Genomic DNA, 16906 nt, shown 5'->3' on the forward strand with positions numbered 1-16906 from the left:
CTTTTTTTTCTTTTGCTTCTGTTTTTTCTCTCTCATGGTTTTCCTCTTTTGTTCTAATTTTTCTCTCCCAACATGATTCATAAGGAAATGTGTTTTTAAAAAATTAAATTTGCATATGATTCCATTCTACTTTATTGAATTTTGGTACAATAAACTTTTGTATATTAAAAAAAAGATTGAAGCCCAAAAGAGGCCTGAGCCAAAGTAGGGATCTGAGCAGGATGGACTTGGAGCATCCAGCCCTTGAGTCGTGGTAAGGCCCCTCAGCAGAAGGTATGGCTTGTTTCACCCTTAAGGTACTGACCCTTGAATCAGAGGACCTGATGTGGACCCTCCACATTTGTGGGACCTTGGGCTTACTCAACTGAAAAGCAAGAAGCTCAGTTAGACAATCCCTAAGGTTTCTTCTGGCTCAGGATACAGTCCTACACACCTATGTCTATATGCCCAGCTGTTAGGCCCTTCTCTCTAGATGACTGATGGCAAATCTCTTCTTCTGGACCTAGGAAGGGGCTCAGCTGAAGCCTAAGCAGAGGCTGAATACTCTTAATGCTTCCGGGCTCTCTATCATCAGGCACTCCTCACCCCCACCACATCCTTGCAGATTCCCCCACCCCCCAAGTTCAAGGGCAAGGTAGGAAAACTACAACCCCTAAAGCAGGGATTCTCACCCTGTTCTTACTATCTTTTTGGCAGTCTGGTGACTTTTCAGAATCATGTTTTTAAATATCCGAGGGGGATGCTAAATTTGACGTAGAGGTTAGTGAAAATAAAGATAATTTTTTTTCTCATCTAAACTCACAGACCTTAGGTTAAGGAACCTTCCCCTAAACAAACCCTGGCAGTTAGTTGGCACATTGGATAGAGCACTTGACCTGGAGTCAGGAAGACTAAGTTCAAATCTGACCTTAGACACTTACTAGCTGTGTGATCTTGCTGGGCAAGTCACCTGACCTTTTGTGCCTCAGTTTTCTCAGCTGTAAAATCATCTGGAGAAGGAAATGGCAAACCAGTCCATATCTTTGCCAAGTAAAACCTAAATGGGATCAGGGAAGGTCAGACATGACTGAAATGAGTGAACAACAAGATGGTTTGATCCTTTGCTAATGAGAGCACAGCAGGCCACATGTTCTGCTACGAAAAGCCCAGCGCCCTTCTCCTTAGGTATCATCTGGTGTCCCTAACAGCAACAAAAACCGAACTCAATGGTCCGGGAACTTTCAAGCCCTCATTATCAAGGCAGACAATCAGCTCACCAAAGCTGGGGAAGGTCCTAGCAGAAAGAACTATCTCAGTGGCATGGGGTTGGTGTGCTGCTGACACAAGCCCTTGGGAGTTACCCTCCCAGGATGCAAAGTGACATCCTCGGGCTCCGAGTCTTTGGGAGTATTGCTAGCCATTATTGAAACTTGTTCAACAACAATAAATATTTCTTAAATCCTTACTATGTTCTAGACACTTGGGAGAGAAAAGTAAAAATGAGATAGTCCTTGTTCTCAAGGGAAGACCATTTTGCTAGGGGAAAACATAGGCACAGATAAAGCAATATCTAATATATTCGATAGGAATCGCAAAGTATCATGGGAAGGGGAAGTCCGGATCAACCACTGGGAGAGGCAGGAGAGTATTCTAGTAGAAAGTGGCACTTCTGGGAATTCTTGAAGGGAACCAGGGGTCCCACACAGTCAGGCACCAAACTTCAGAGTCTCCTGGGCCAACCATAGTGATTTCATCACGGGGGTCAATGCAAGGGACTAAGCACATTCAAATTACAGAGAGCCTTGAGATTGGGGGAGGGCACAGCCTAGGGTAGAACAGAGCAAATGCAGGGTGCAGTCAATCCAAAGAATCAGATTGGATCCATGGGGAAGTTATATAACACTGATAAAATACGGTGCAAAAATTCATGAAATACAGTTTGAGTGAGGACCCCTGGAAGGGAAAAGAGAAGAGAGAGTGTCACCAATCATCCAGACAGGGAGAAGAGAAGGACGAAATGGTCCAAACCCACAGCCAAAGACAGCAGGGTCCTGTCGTGCTAAGAGGCCAGAATTATTCGATATTTCTTAATAGAATTTATTTCTCTCCTAAAAGCAGAACAGAGAAGTTCTTGACTTGCAAACCATCCTATTTTTTAGAAAACAAAAATGCCACAAAGGTGTCTACTCCTGTGGATACGAATGACTCTGACTGATGTGGTTGGCAAGGGTGAAGTGATAGAAGAAAATGACCTTAACATCTCATCTTAGAATTCCTGTCAGATGATCCCAAAAATTTCAGGGAAAGGGGCAGAGAACCCGGCCAAAAGAAAAGGCAGTTGTCTAGCAAAGTACTTTATTGAAAAAAAAAAATAAATAAAAGCTAGGCAGGGTCCTGAGGCTTAAGACATCACAGGGAAAACCAGACAGAGAACAGAATTCCAATAGTCCCCAGACCAGCTCATGAGTAAAGAAGAAAAGAAGGGACTGCCTAAATAGACCAATGTGGCTACTCAGGGAACTCAGAAACTGAGTTAAAATTTTGAAACTGCATATACAGAGATGGAGGAAGGGTGGGTAGAAAGGAAGAATGAAAGCATGGCTCCAACTTGTAAGAATGCCAGGAGTTTGAAAACACAGAAGGAGCCAAGTCTGATGAAGAATGAACGCTAGGGATGATCCAAAGCACTCCTTAAGCTACGGTGGGAGCTATGAGGGAGAGAACTGATACTTGGGGGATTCAGTCCAGTCTCCAGGGATGACAGAGAGAGAGAGGGAACAACTACTCAGCTCCTACTTTGCTCTTGTTTCTTCAATCAAGGGGGATGTTCAAACTGAAAAGGCTAGAATTCAAGTGGGTAATCTACAGCTTGATCCCAGGATCCAGGAAATAAGGAAGAGTCCACCCAAGCACGAAGGGAATTCAAGTCCAGATGTCCGTGAGCTCTAAGGACTGAGTTGTTGGCTGGGATCATGGCAGGGTCCCCAAGAATGGGAGCGGTGTCCTGAGGCAGGATAGAAAGAAATGGAGCTGGCTTTCAAAGGTGAGGGAAATAGAAGAATTTTTCAAGCCAGAGGTCTACGTGCTTAACTTGGATTCCTGGAGATTTGGGAGAATATATTCTTAAAGACCTCTGAGAAGGCCCACATCAGGGAAAGACCTGGTAAGAACAGGCGATAGGAACAGACAGGCTTTCATAGCCGATTTGCTGCAGTGGACCGCATTTTCACAGTAACACAGTTGACTGAGTGGTAAAGAAAATATAAGGCCCTTCAGTGTTTACTGACTGCACTGGACCTAGTAGAGCAAAATTTAGCCTTTAGGACTCTCCTTAGGAAAGGTGGGGACTCTGCTCAGGTCAGGACTGAACAAGCTGATAATTTTCAACACTGAAAGTCTATTATTCTCATTGTAGCCCTTCCCAAAGGAGGGAGCCTTTCTAGAGGATTTAACACCTGTAATGTCCTGACTGAAAATATTCATGGCACCATCTGGGATACTGAACAAGCAGACCTCCATTTCAGAACAAGAATGTGTGTGTGTGTGTGTGTGTGAGAGAGAGAGAGAGACAGAGAGAGAGAGAGAGAGAGAGAGAGAGAGAGAGACAGAGAGAGACAGAGAGAGAGACTGAGAGACAGAGAGACAGAGAAACAGAGACAGAGACACACAGACTGAGACAGAAAGAGAAAACAGAGACAGAAACAAACACAGAGAGAAAGTCAGAGAAAGCCAAATATCCCCCTTTTTTTTTAAAGGAGAGAAATAGAAGTTACAATGAATGGAAACAAAACAAAATTGTTTGCAAGAATATCAACAATGCCAAAAGCAAGGCTACATACAGTCCAGCAAACTTGGGAGTAGATCAAAATAGATAGCTACAAAAATGTTAACAAGTAAAACTGATGAGCAGGAAAGAGATAACAAATGAATCTGTTTCCAAAAGAGAATTTGGAACAACTTATCCAGAAGCTGCTACTTTAAAATCAAATCACAAACCCCAAACTCATATGTGAATGTCAGTAAATATTGCAAGAACGCAATAATTCTTTTTGTTGCAAAAACTTGTTTTGAAAAAAAGAGAGGGGGGAGAGTTTGTTCTACTCAAACTCTAAGTTTCAGAAGGATTCAGATAAACTGGAGAAAGGCTACAGAAGAGCAGGCTGGACGGCCTTGGGTTCCTGCCACAGGAAGATCAGTTGAAAAACCAGGAGCTGTTTAGCTTGGAGAAGTGGGGACTGGAGGTGGGGATTAACTGCTTTTAAGGGCTATAAGGTACAGGGAAGAATCAGAAGCAAAGGACAGAAGTGGAAAAGAGACCAGGTGAGGCTAAATTGTGTTATAATGAAATAATAATTAAAAAAACCAACAAGTATGATTCAGACAAGCGATTTATTCAGCAAGGCATGCAACTGCCAAAACAAAACAGGGCCAGAGTTCTCGGTAGCCCAAGAGACCCTGAACCCTGGTTTCTCTATGGTCAACATACAATTTGGAGGGAGCAATAAACAGGATGTAAGGATTGAGCCACCTGGTTTCTTTTTGGTAGAGGAACTGGGAGACACTCAGGTAAGGGGGAGAAAGAGATTCTTGTGGTTGGGTGATAATGAGCACGGGGAGTAGTCTTGCAAAATCAGGTGATTCACATAGAGTTGGAACTTAATTTCACAAAAAGGTGGATAAAGGCCAAAAGGATAATGCAAGAAAATGATTCCTAATGCTATTGATTTAATGAATCAGTATTTTGCCAGGTGCTAAATGCTGTCTACAGTCTACCGAAGGTAAACCCAAAATAAATAAAATGGGACTTGTAGGGGAGCCCCAAATGGCTGGGGAGGAAACAGGAAAGACCTCATGAAGTAGCAGTATCTGAGTTGAGCTTTAAAAGGATAACTAAGGTAGACATGAAGAGGGAGGGCACTGCAGGCACATGTGACAGGCAAAGGCATGGAGACAGGAAATGAATTGGTTTCAGAAACAGCAAAATGGCCAATTTGGGGTCATGTGGAAGTCTAGAAAGCAGTGGGAGCCATGGGGAGAACACTGGACTTATGCCAGTCCCAGTTTGCGATCAAATCCTGTCACTGGCACTTAGGACTTCTATGACCCTGCACTTCTATTTCCCATATCAAAATGAAGGAGCTAGGGTATCTTTCAGGGCCTCTGCCATCCCTACACCTAGAGATAGCCCAGGATCCTGTGAAAGAGAGGCTGGGCCCAGGCCTTCAAAGGCAAAGAGGAATTCGCATTTTGTTTTTGTGATAATAAGGAGTTAACTTAGCAGGACCATGGCATGGTCTGGACTCTGCTTCAGAGCTATATAGCACTTTGGTAGCTGTGTGGAAAGGGAAGAGACTTGAGTTAAAGAGACCATACACCAGCAAGTTGTCTCAAGACCCCCAGGAGAGCATCAGCCATGCATGTAGGCCCAAGCAAAAGGACGTGAGAGATATAGTAAAGGTAGAACTGACAAAATGACGGATGGTCCCTCCCGTAACGTGAGGGAGAGCAAAGAACTCAGGCCAACTCCAAGTTTATGAACTCGGGTGACTGGAAGGAAGGTTGCGACAGATATATAGGGAAGGTCAGTAAGAAAGATGGATTTGGGGAAGGAGAGAAAAGAAATTCTTTTTAGGAATTTAGGAATTTGAGATGCCCATGGAACCTCCAGTTAGAAGAGCCCAAATGGCAGTTGGTGATTCAGGACTAGAGCTCAGGAAAGAGGCTAGGGCTAGATTTTTAGATCGGGAACTCAGCTGTCTACAGATAATATTTGAATCCATTGGTGAGATTGGAACGAGAGAAGAGAAAGGGCCTCGAGTGAAGCCTCATGGTACACCTTCATTTAGGATGTCTCAGATGATCTAGCAAAGAAAACTGAGAAGGAGAACAGAGAACAACTAGGAGAGAGGACATCCAGGAAGAAGGGATACTCAGTGCTAAATGCTATAGAGGAGGCAAGAGGCCATAAAAGTAGCAAGGGAGGGATCACTGATAACTTTGGGCAGAACAATTACAGTTGAGTGATGGGGCTGGAAACCATAATGGAGAGGATTTGAGAGGTGAGAGAGAGAAGTAGAGGCAATGAGTGTAGACGGCTTCTGCATTTGCCCCATTCCTTCTCGATCCTAAAAATCAAAAACAACCTGTCCAAAGCCTTTAGTCCCTCCAACTCTCATCTTCTCTTCCTCTCCTTCCTTTGTCAGGTCAACAAGCTTGTCATACCCATTGCCTCTGCTTCCTCCCTCTTTCCTCCTGATCTTCTCTCCACTGCTCCGAATTGGCTCCCACCCAAGCTGTCTGCCTCATCCTTGTCAGCTGCCTTTACTGGTCCATCAACCGCATCACTCACTCTAACTGGGTATTATGATAGGCCCTGTCCCACATCCTCTTTCTTCTCCTTCTATACTTTGTCTGCCTGTATCTGTCTTTCTCTACTACCCCCTTCCAGAAACTCATCAGCTCCCATGGGGTTAATTATCTTCTCTGTGGAAAGGACCCACTGTTTTGTAGCCACCTAGTCTCCTGAGCTCCAATTCCACACCAAAAGCCTTCAGACTGCCGATCCAGTGTGCTTCTCATACTCAACAAACCTCACCCTTCTTCCTCCAACCCTACCTCTTCCAACCTTCCCTGTTTCTGCTGACAGTGGAGCCATGCTTCCATTCTCTAGCTCACAACCTCTATATCATACCCTACTTTTGAACACTCAGCAACACCTCTGATCCAATTACTAGCCAGATTTCAAAGTTCTATGTGGGACGAGGTGCTAGACTCCCCCCTTACCCAAACTGTCTACTCAGAGGCATCTCCAAATACAAACAGAAAGCATTTATTCGGTCCTTGCAAGGAGAGGTCCAAGCACATCAACTGGACAAAGTTCCAGCATGGTGTGTGGCCCATGGAAACAGAGAATGGATTGTATAGCAAAAAAAAAAAAAAAAAAAAAAGACGGGCACAACCCCCCTTCCTTGATTTTTAAATTCATTGGATGGACTAAAAAGGAAATAATCATTGACCAATGTGTACTTTCTGGGGGTCACATGACTTCCTGAAGCCCAGACTTAGGGTTTGACCTTTTCTGCCCCACAGCCCTGAGAACAGGGATCATGTGACTTCCTGAAACTTAGGCCCAAGGTCCTACAACTTGAGAAATCTTCACCTGGTCCCATTCAATCGCTACCTTTAACATCTCTCCCATATATCTTTTCCCCTCTTCCCTGCCCACTGATACTCATCTGAACTATCGGGAATGCTTTTTTAATGGTCTTCCTGACTCGTTTCTTCCCATTTAAAGCCATTCTCCACACAGTTGCCCAAGGTCTAACTATGTGCTTCCCCTGTTCAATAAACTTCATCACCCTATCATCAGGAGACTAGGGATGGGATAAATATCAAATACAGTCTACTTGCTTTGGCATTTAAAACCTTTCCCAGCCTGGCTTTATCTTTCTCCTTTTTAAAAAGTATAGCTTTTTATTGACAAAACATACGCATGGGTAATTTTTCAACACTGACCCTTGCATAACCTTTTGTTCCAACTTTTCCCCTCCTTCCCTCCACCCCCTCCCCCAGATGGCAGGTAGACCCATACATGTTAGATATGTTAAAGTATATCTTAAATACAATATATGTGTACATATTTATACCGTTATCTTGCTGCTCAAGAAAAATCAGATTTAGAAAGAAGGTAAAAATAACATGGGAAGAAAAACAAAAATGCAAGCAAACAGTAACAGAAAGAGTGGAAATGTTATATTGTGGTCCACACTCATTTCCCAGTGTTCTTTCCCTGGGTGTGGCGGGTTCTGCTCATTACAGATCAATTGGAACTGATTTGGATCCTTTCATTGTCTCTCCTCACTTCCTAGAGGCATAAACTCCACAACCACCATTTAGGGAAGGAGCCCAGGTCAGAACATGTCCTCAGTTTCTCACTTTGGAATTTCCAGCATGCTCCAGCCTCAGAATCTTCCCCAGGGCCTCCTCCCCCCAACCCCCCACTTTTCAGCTTCCTTTCATGTTGTGTCTTCTCCATTAGCCCGAGATCTTCATGGGAAGGAATTGTCTTTTGCCTCTTTTTGTATGTCCAGTACTTAGCATAGTGCTCGGCACATACTGGAAGTTTAATAAATGTTTATTGACTGACTGACTAGTGGTGTAATTCTGGCCAGGTCACTTTACTTCTGTAAGCCTCAGTTTCCTCATCAGTAAAATGGTGACAGTAAAGGTAGCATCTATCTGGTAGGGTGTTGTGAGAGTCAAATAAGATAATTTCTGTAAGACCTTTGGCAGGCAACCTTCAAGTGCTCTATAAACATTAGCTTTAATCATGATTGTACATACAGGCTAAGCAAGCCATCTTTCAAGCTCTCCATGTCCTACACAACTCTCTGAGTTAGTTGAAGAAATTTCATTGGGGGTTTCCTATTGCACTGAAATCTACAGTCTGCCCTTCCCCCAAAAGTGCTGCCTTTCCCTTTCTTAGAGTGTTTCAAGCTGACAAAGGACGTTCTTCACAAAATCCCGAAGAACCAGAATATGTCAACATGATTATCCTCATTTTGCAGAGGAAGAAACTGTGGGTCTGAGAGGTCAAGCAACTGCCCTACAGTCACACAGCATGCAGCAGAACTCATGTCATCTCTTCCAAAGTCAGTCACAAGTATTCATTATATTCAGTGGTCCTCAAACTTTTAAAATAGGGGTCAGTTCCCTGTCCCTCAGACTGTGGTTGGGCCGGACTACAGTAAAAACAAAAGCTCACACTCTGTCTCCGCCCCTCAGCCCATTTGCCATAACCCGGCGGGCCGCATCAACGTCCTCAGCGGGAGCATCTGGCCCACGGGCCGTAGTTTGAGAACCCCTGTGTCAAATATTGAATATGGGCTAGGCATTGTACTAAGCGGTAGGGATACAAAGAACAAAAGGCTCCTGCCCTCCTAATAATCAGGGAGTAACAAGTAAATAAGGCTACATAAAAACAGACACAGGATAGATGAAAGGGAAGCTGGAAGAGCTGACCAATAATGCCTTGGGTAGAAGCCGGCCCTTGACCTGAATTTTGAGGAAAGCCAAGGAAGGGAGGTTAAGGTGAAAGGGAAGAGCCAATATAGGTGTTTGTATTTGATCCTGGAGTACATAGGGAACCAGGGAAGTTCATTAAACAGAAGAGCAACATGGTCAGACATACATTTTAGAAAAATCACTTGGGCAGCTGAGTGAAGGATGTTCTAGAACAGAGAGAGATTTGGGGCAGGGACAATAGCTAGAAGTAGTCCGGGGGAGAGGTGATCAGGACCTTTACTAGGTCAGTCGCTGTGTGAGTGGACAGAATGGGACTTCTAGGAGATGCTGTGAAATAGAAATGACACTGAACTGGATCTGTAAGATGAATGAGAGGGAGAAGTCAAGAAGAACCCCAAGGATGACTGGGAGGATGGGGATGCCCTCCACAGTAAGAGGGAAGTTTGGGGGGAAAGACAATGAACGGGCTATATTGGACTATATTGAGTGAGGTGCCCATTGATTGAGACATCCAGTTTGAAATGTCCAAGAAGCAACTAGAGGTATTTGGACATAGTTCAGTGAAGAGACTGTGATTGGCCAGGTAGATCTGGGAGGCATCTACATGGAAATGAGCATCGAAAGCAGGGGAGTTAATGAGATCACCAATAATCCAGTAGAGGATAAAAAGAAGGCTAAGAATTGAATCCGAGGGCCTACGTGCAATTAATGGCAATGGGCCAAAGCAAGAGTCAGCAAAGTTTGAGAATCACTGTCTACAGTAGACCCTAAGCCCAGACTAAGCCCTGGGTCTCTGCATCCTACCCATGTGGCTCCAAGGCAGAAAAAAAGTTTCCCAATTGCTCTCCTTGACCAGCAGTTTTGCCATTTGAGCAAGAACTCACAGGGGGGAGGGAAGGAGTCAGGACCATAGCTAGCGACAGCACCTGAGAGGATGAAGCCCAGAGGACACATGCTCTCAGCCTGGCCAGAGCAGCAGATCCTGATCCTTCGTGTCTGCCATTTTTCTTTTTGAAAGCTAAAAAGGAAAGCATGAGGCTACTAGCATGAGGACTGTAACTCACTTACGTTTTTAATGGGAAGAAAAGATGTCAATTGTAACAGAACTTAGGAAAATTCTATTTTTGTCTTCAGTCAACAAGCATTTATTGTCTACTATGTGTGAGGCACTGGGAGAAGATACAAAGATAACTAAGATATGACCCAGCCTTTAAGAAAGTTAAAATATCACAGAGGAAACAAGCTAACATATACAATTAACAAAAAACCCCAAATAAGGCAGACCATGCTACCTATGTGAAGTACAAAAGGACTCGAGATTTCATGGGGAAAGAGCTTGCTCCCCAACAATGGGAATCAAGGAAGACTTTGTGGAAGTGGTAGCTTTTGAGCTGGGCCTTGAAAAATGGGTGAAATGTCGGTAGAAAATGGGCGAGGAAAGGCATTCCAGATGTAGGAAACAATATGAACACAGCAATATGCAAATATAGAAGAGACGGCTATGGTAGGCCAACAAATAAGGCTACCAATTGAGTCCAAGGGCACACATGCAATTAATGGCAATGGGCCGAAGCAAGAGCCAGCAAAGTTTGTTTAGACAACCTGAGTTATCACCTCGTAATCCTAACAGAGAATCAATAAAAATATAAACAAGAAACAAACAAAATTGATAGTGTGAGACAGAGACAGGTGGGTATTATGCAATGCTGGGATGTCAGAGGAAAAAGAAGACTTCAGAGGCTTCCAGACCAATCCACACCTAAAGAATTTCCTCTAGAGCAGAGCTGCTAGGGCTCCTCCAGCCTTTGCCACCTCCCCAAACCAACCACCTCACTATGGGACAGCTTGATTGTTAGGAGGTTCTCCCTTGTGGCAATGGGCCTCACGTGGCAGTCTAAGCTTAGTGTGCTGCTCACTAGAACATTCATGAGAAACATCCACAAATCACAATCTCGACCCCCCTGCCACATTTGAGGACTGAATTGGTCCCTCACAGATTATCTGGGAGCAAGGAAAAGGAGGGTCTCGAGTAAGAACTCTACCACTGGTGGTGGTGACAGGATTCTTTTAGAAGAACTCATTTTTGCCTCATTTCAAAGGGCACCTTTCCCTCTTACTTCATCTGGTTGATCACAGGCTTGATGGTTACACTTCTGAAAATATGCTTCATGCAATTAAGCAATATTAAATAAGCAATAAAAAATGGGACCAGACTTCACCGAGGAGCACAGCAGGTTTAAGAAAAACTAGGATCAGCAAAACCTTGACATCACTCTGTAATTTTCAGGGCAAAAGCAGGCAGAACACAATCTCCCCAATGTCCCTAACAAAGCCATATCTCCTCCCTTCCCACAGGAAGATTTTCTGGTCCTTGAAGAAGATACAAAAAAAAATGTCTATAATGTTCTACACAATTATCTAACTTGTGAGTACAAAGAAGAAACATTTGCAAAGTCAAACCGGAGCAGGAAAAAATGAGATAGAACCAAGAAACATTCCTGAAATACCCCAATCATGGGAAAGAAGGGGAGTGACTAATATTATCAATATCTTCCCTGGCTTATAAAAAGGCTCAGCCCCAACAAAGAGACAAATCTGAGACTGGCTCCTTCTCTTGCTGTCTCTGACTTGGAGAGCGAGGTGGAAACCAGTGCAAGTACTTTCTCCCTAGACATCTGAGGGCAAATGGGCTCTGCTGGAGGGGGCTAATGCTCTCAAAGCCCATCTCCCAGGAGGCCCTCATTTTTCGACTGAAACAGGAACTCCCACAGCACCCAGCAAGAACGTCCAGCCTGGCTTCTGAGAAAGGTATCTGTTTAGGGCTTATCGTACGTAGCTCTGGGGAAGGGCAAACTCTCAAGTGTGACTTTGGTCCCCAAATCCATCCAAAGAATATGTGTCTGCTTCCTTTTGGGGGCAAGTCTTTCCTGTCTGTGGTATGTCTGTTACTGTGGGAAGTTCTTCCTAATAGAAATTCCTCATGATTTAACTAATTTCTATTTAGATGAATGATGGTTTCCTTATGTTTTTGAGTTAAAAATTCTCAAGATAATCAATGAGTATTATGCTAACTATAGCCATGCTATTGTTTTTAAGGAAAGACCTATGAAAGTAAGAGATTGCGGGGACTTTAGGCTGAAGCAAAAAGGTCCCAAGTTCTCTTTGACATGTGTCAAAATCAGCCAGGGGAGGCTCATTTCTCATCCTTCCGATGGGAAATTAGAACACAGATTTTTGAAAGAACAAAACAGTTCTCACAATGTGCCATTTGGATCCCATAAGCGTCCGGTGAAGGCAATGTATGAAGGGGGATGTAATTGAAGGTGTGTGTAAGGAACGTTGAGATGTTCCTAACCAGTGGGGAGGCTGGACTCGAAGGGGGAAGAGAATGGACGCAGGAACATCTCTTGGGAGGTTATTGCAATACAATGGATGAGAGTTAAGGAGAGTCTGACCTAGGCTGATAGTAGGACAAAGATGGGAAGATGAGGGTTTGGGAGCTATTAGCCAGAATCCTAACCAAGGCAGATTATATGAAAATTGGGGGCCATAATGCTGCCTAGGTCAGTGGGCTGTGCATAGACAGAGCAAGGAGGAGGGAAATGGAAGGAGAAGGCTAGAAAAAGAATAAAAAGGGGAAATGGTCTTGTTTGGTTTTTCCTTTTGGTACTTCTGTAGCAGTCTCTTAGCATTTTCCATAACTCTTTGTACAGACTGCAGAAGTCAACTGGGGAGACAATGTAAGTATTAGGCTGGAGGCGTGGACCAGGGGACCCCCACGGGTACTTCCCACTCCAATGCTAGGCTTCCCTTCATTCCCAACTCTAGTACCCAGGATCATAGATTTTTAAGCAAAAGGGCCTTCAAGGTCATAAAGTCCAAACCCTGTGTTGCAGAGGAGGTACTGAGGCCTTCGTGAAGATGAAGGGGTTTCCCAAATTAACAAAAGTAATTAGTCACAGAGATAGAATTTCTACTCAGGCCTCTCAATTCCAAATCCAGGACTCCTTCAATGGTTCCAGGTAGGGAGGCCAATGCTTCTCCTGTGCTACTAGGCTAGGAGGGATGCTTACATTGTTCTGCCACTCAGTAAGGTCTCTGGTTGCAGAGGGTAGCAAGGACCCTGAGCCTCTGTAGTACTGCAGGAACTTGGAGGCCCAATTAGGGAAATAAATGGAGAGAAGTAAGACTTCTCACTCTACCAAATGAGGGTGACCTCAGCAGTGTTCCATTCAAGCCACATTTTGGGTTTAGACCTCTCAATCATGCTGTCTAGCTAAACAGGAAATGCTGTCAGGCCACATCTCAGCCAGCTAGACTCCAGCCCTGAATTCCTTACTGCTACACTGGCCCGGGGCCATTGAAAAATGGGAGCTAAAGTGGAAATGGAGCTTGAGTGATGGAATGCTGATTTATGAATAACTGGGCTGGAACCCATGACAGAGAAAGGCAGTGAAGTAGAATGGGGTTCAGGAGACCTTGGTTCTAGTCTCAGCTGCATCACTTAGCAAGCTCGAGGACTCTCTTCTCTGGCCTTTAATTTCTTCTTCTATAAAATGAGAATGTCGTACTAGATGGTCACCTCTAATATTAAATGATTCTATTCGGAAAGTTTCATAGGGCCAGGGAAGGGGGAAAGGGAGATTCTATGACTTTTGACTTTTAGTTCAGGCATCAGGCACCAGGAGACCTGAGCTGATGTGCCACCTATCGATTCATGGTCTTGACTAGTCACATCATCATTACCACCTCTGACCTTACCCTCTCGCACAGACCCCAGCCACAGAATGAGTTGCGAGAAATGAGGTGTCACCTTCCTTCCATTCTGAAATCTCTTATTTCACATCCTCTAGAGGAGATGAGTTCCCTGTTCTTTAGTCTCCCCCTCTGCTTGTCTCTTTGGGTGTCCATTCAATGCTTGGGTACCTAGTTTTCTCCTCAGAGAGATCACACACTGCCCTTTCTTTAGCTATCCCACTTCTCTGTGGAGCCCTTCAACTGGAGAGAGTGTGGTAGAGTGGGAAGACAGGTAGCCTTGGAGCCCAAGGGGATGCATTTAAATTTTCACTCTGCCCCTTACTGCCCATGTGAGTTCCTTGGCAAACTGTGGAAGCCTCTTTGGGCCTTAGTTTCCTCATCTATAAACTGAAGAGGCAACTGGTTGAAATTAGCTCTGTCTAAGGTCTTATGACCTTAAGCTCTGACCTCTTCCCCAAGCTTTAGTTCTATATGTGTAGATACATCCCTTAAGTCATGTCATCTTGATAACCCTAAAACCCTAAAAGCCTTTAAAAAATACTCTAAAAGAGCTTTCTACCCACATACCCAAAAAATCTATCCAACTTTTCTCGTTTTTGTAAAGAGTACCATCAATCTTTCAGTGCCCTATAAGTAAAATGGTGGAGGTGTTTTTGTCTTTTGTAGCCTATCACTCACCAGTTCCCACTAATAATAAATACATCCTCTGCAGACTCTCTCAAGTTGTTCCTTGCTCTCCATTTACACTACTGTAGTTCAGACCTATTCTAACTTGACTTCTGATCCTGAAATCAGAGTCTGTACAACTGTCTCCTGTCGATGGCCTCCCAGACTTGGCTCCACTTTCAATTCATCTTGTGCCACAATTTTATATGTAATGGACTAAAGCACTGGTTTTATGATGTCACTATTCTGCTCTAAAACGGATATTGGCTCCCAATTGCCTGTCATAGGCAGCGGTAACCTCGGAATGAGAACTCTTCTAGGTCTTCTGTGGCTAACAAATCCAGGACCCAAGGAAAATTTTGGAAGTAAAATCTTTTGATGGCATGGACTAAGCCATAAAGGATTCCTATTAACTGGGGAATTTGTACTTTAAAAGAGCTCAGTATCTCTTAGAAATCCCTGGGATATGGCAGAACTTTTGCCTCCTCCAGGCTGCCCCCCCTGGACATTTCCTGCATCTGCCAGGTTCATGTATGACCTCCATCCAGGCTTTTCTTTTTCTGCTTCTCTCTTTCTAGAATGTCTAACCTAGGGTCCCAGCTCTGTCTGGAAGCTCACTTTGCTTTGAGATCCAGCTCGGAGTCCCATCTCTTTTCTGAGCTGTTCTCCTTAGTGTGCTTAGTTCGGTGGCTGCCACGTGATAAGTGTTCTGTAAATGGTAGTTATCAGTATTATTATTATTACTGGCATGTCCCACTTGGCTTTGAAGCTACCGGAAATTGGGCTTTCTATTCTCCCACAGCTGCTGGAGAGGGTAGTTCTGGGGCTCTCAAAGAGCCTCTGTTTGGGTATCCCAATTCCCAGACAAGATCCAGACCGTTCCTAGCTTTTGTCCGATTCCGATGATCACCAACCATAGCAGAATTTTGCACAATGGGCTATTTTCCTCAGAAAGCCTGGGGAAATGACTAAAGGGTGTGGGGAGGCTGTCAGTGTGTAGATAAGGAAGAAATCAAATGGGACTGAGAGAGAGAAATCTCTGCAGCCCTCAAGGAACTGACCTTCCAGATGGAGGGAGTTAGAGGCCAGGCCCTGGCAAGGGGAAAGAGGAGCTGGGAAGTGAGGTTGCCCATCTTTAACAGATACTGTCACCACCATGCTCCGGCTCCGGGCCAGGGAGGAGAAAGGCCACCTCCCTTCAGTGGCACCTGATTGGTCTGGCCAGATAAGAGTTCATTCAGTATTGGGGAGTGAAGGTGAGGCCTGTTCCACAGAAAGGGCAAGGGTGGCCCAGCCTCCTTCCCACCTTTCCAAATAGCCATTTCTGCCTTTTCAGCCCTGCCAGTGTTCTAGGCTGTGCCATGCATGGCCAGGTCTGCCCTGGCTCCCCTCATCTGGGAGATGATGACCTTGAACTAGCAGGCCTTGGAAAAGCTGACACATGGTGGCTCCCAGGGCCCCAGGGGCCCGGGCCATCGCCATGACCGGTGCTTGCAACAACCAGGCAGGCTGGCCTCCCCCCCCCCCTCTCCTGGTTCTGCGCTTGCGGGCGACCTCCCCCCCTCACTTAGCCGGCGCAGAAGGGAGCCCCTTTAAGGGCGGGAGGGACGGGCAGATGCCCCACTCCCAAACCCGAACCCCCCCCAAGACCGCCCCCCAGCCCAGCCCCGCCCCGAGCCCACCCTGTCTGTGGTCTGCACCCACCTGCGCGGGAGGCGGCGGGCCGGCGGCGGGCGGCCCCCGGGGCACTGGCAGGAGGGGGAGAATTGGGGGAGGGGGAGGGGCCGGCGGAGCGAGACTTCGGCCCCGCCCCCACCCAGCTCTTTCCGGCCAAGACGACTACGCGGCCCTACCCGGGCTCCCCGTGGCCTGAGAGGGAGAGAGGCGGGGAGAGGGCCTAGGGGGGCCCCGGGAGGGGGTCGGCCCGCCACGTGGAGCCTGCCAGGCCCGGGCAGCGCCGCGCCCCCCGCTTCCCTCCCAGCAGTGCCGCGCTGGCACTGCGCTAACACCCGGGAATGGTAGCGGTGCGCGCGCCGGCCGGCCGGAGGGGGGGCTGGGGGAGGGCGGGGAGACTGGGGAGAGGGGCCGAGAGCGGCAGGGCGGGGGCGGGGCGGGCCCCCGGAGCGGGAGGGAGCTTTGCCTCGCTGGCGCAGCCCCGCCACGGCGGGCCTCGATTTACCCTTAACCGCTTTGCTTTTGGACTCTTCTCCACCACGGGCTTTTGTTTGCTTCTTTTAATAATAATAACTTACGCCGAAAGCTTTGCGGAGCACTTTACACGCGTTAACTCCCGTTCCCATTTTACTGATGAGGAAACGGAGGCTGAGAGGTTGAGTGACAGGGTCACAAAGCCAGTAAGTGGCATTGAACCTCAGGTCTTCCCGACTCCCGAGTGGGGCACTCAAGGCCCTCGGTTAGCCGCCTTTGCACTCCCACCCCTACCAGGTAAAGGCATCTATGCAAGCTATTTCTATAATTC

General features: G+C 46.0%; 1 protein-coding gene across 1 annotated transcript in view; it reads right to left on the bottom strand.

The window, feature by feature from the left end:
- TMLHE (trimethyllysine hydroxylase, epsilon) overlaps positions 1 to 16445 on the bottom strand; it is a 106465-nt gene extending 90020 nt beyond the window's left edge. Inside the window, exon 1 of the mRNA XM_074278608.1 lies at positions 16132 to 16445. The gene's annotated coding sequence lies outside the window, so the exon portion shown is untranslated. The remainder of the gene's footprint in view (positions 1 to 16131) is intronic.
- Positions 16446 to 16906: the final 461 nt, after the last annotated feature.

The sequence above is a fragment of the Sminthopsis crassicaudata genome, chromosome X (assembly GCF_048593235.1).
Source record: "Sminthopsis crassicaudata isolate SCR6 chromosome X, ASM4859323v1, whole genome shotgun sequence".
Taxonomy (NCBI): Eukaryota; Metazoa; Chordata; class Mammalia; order Dasyuromorphia; family Dasyuridae; genus Sminthopsis; species Sminthopsis crassicaudata.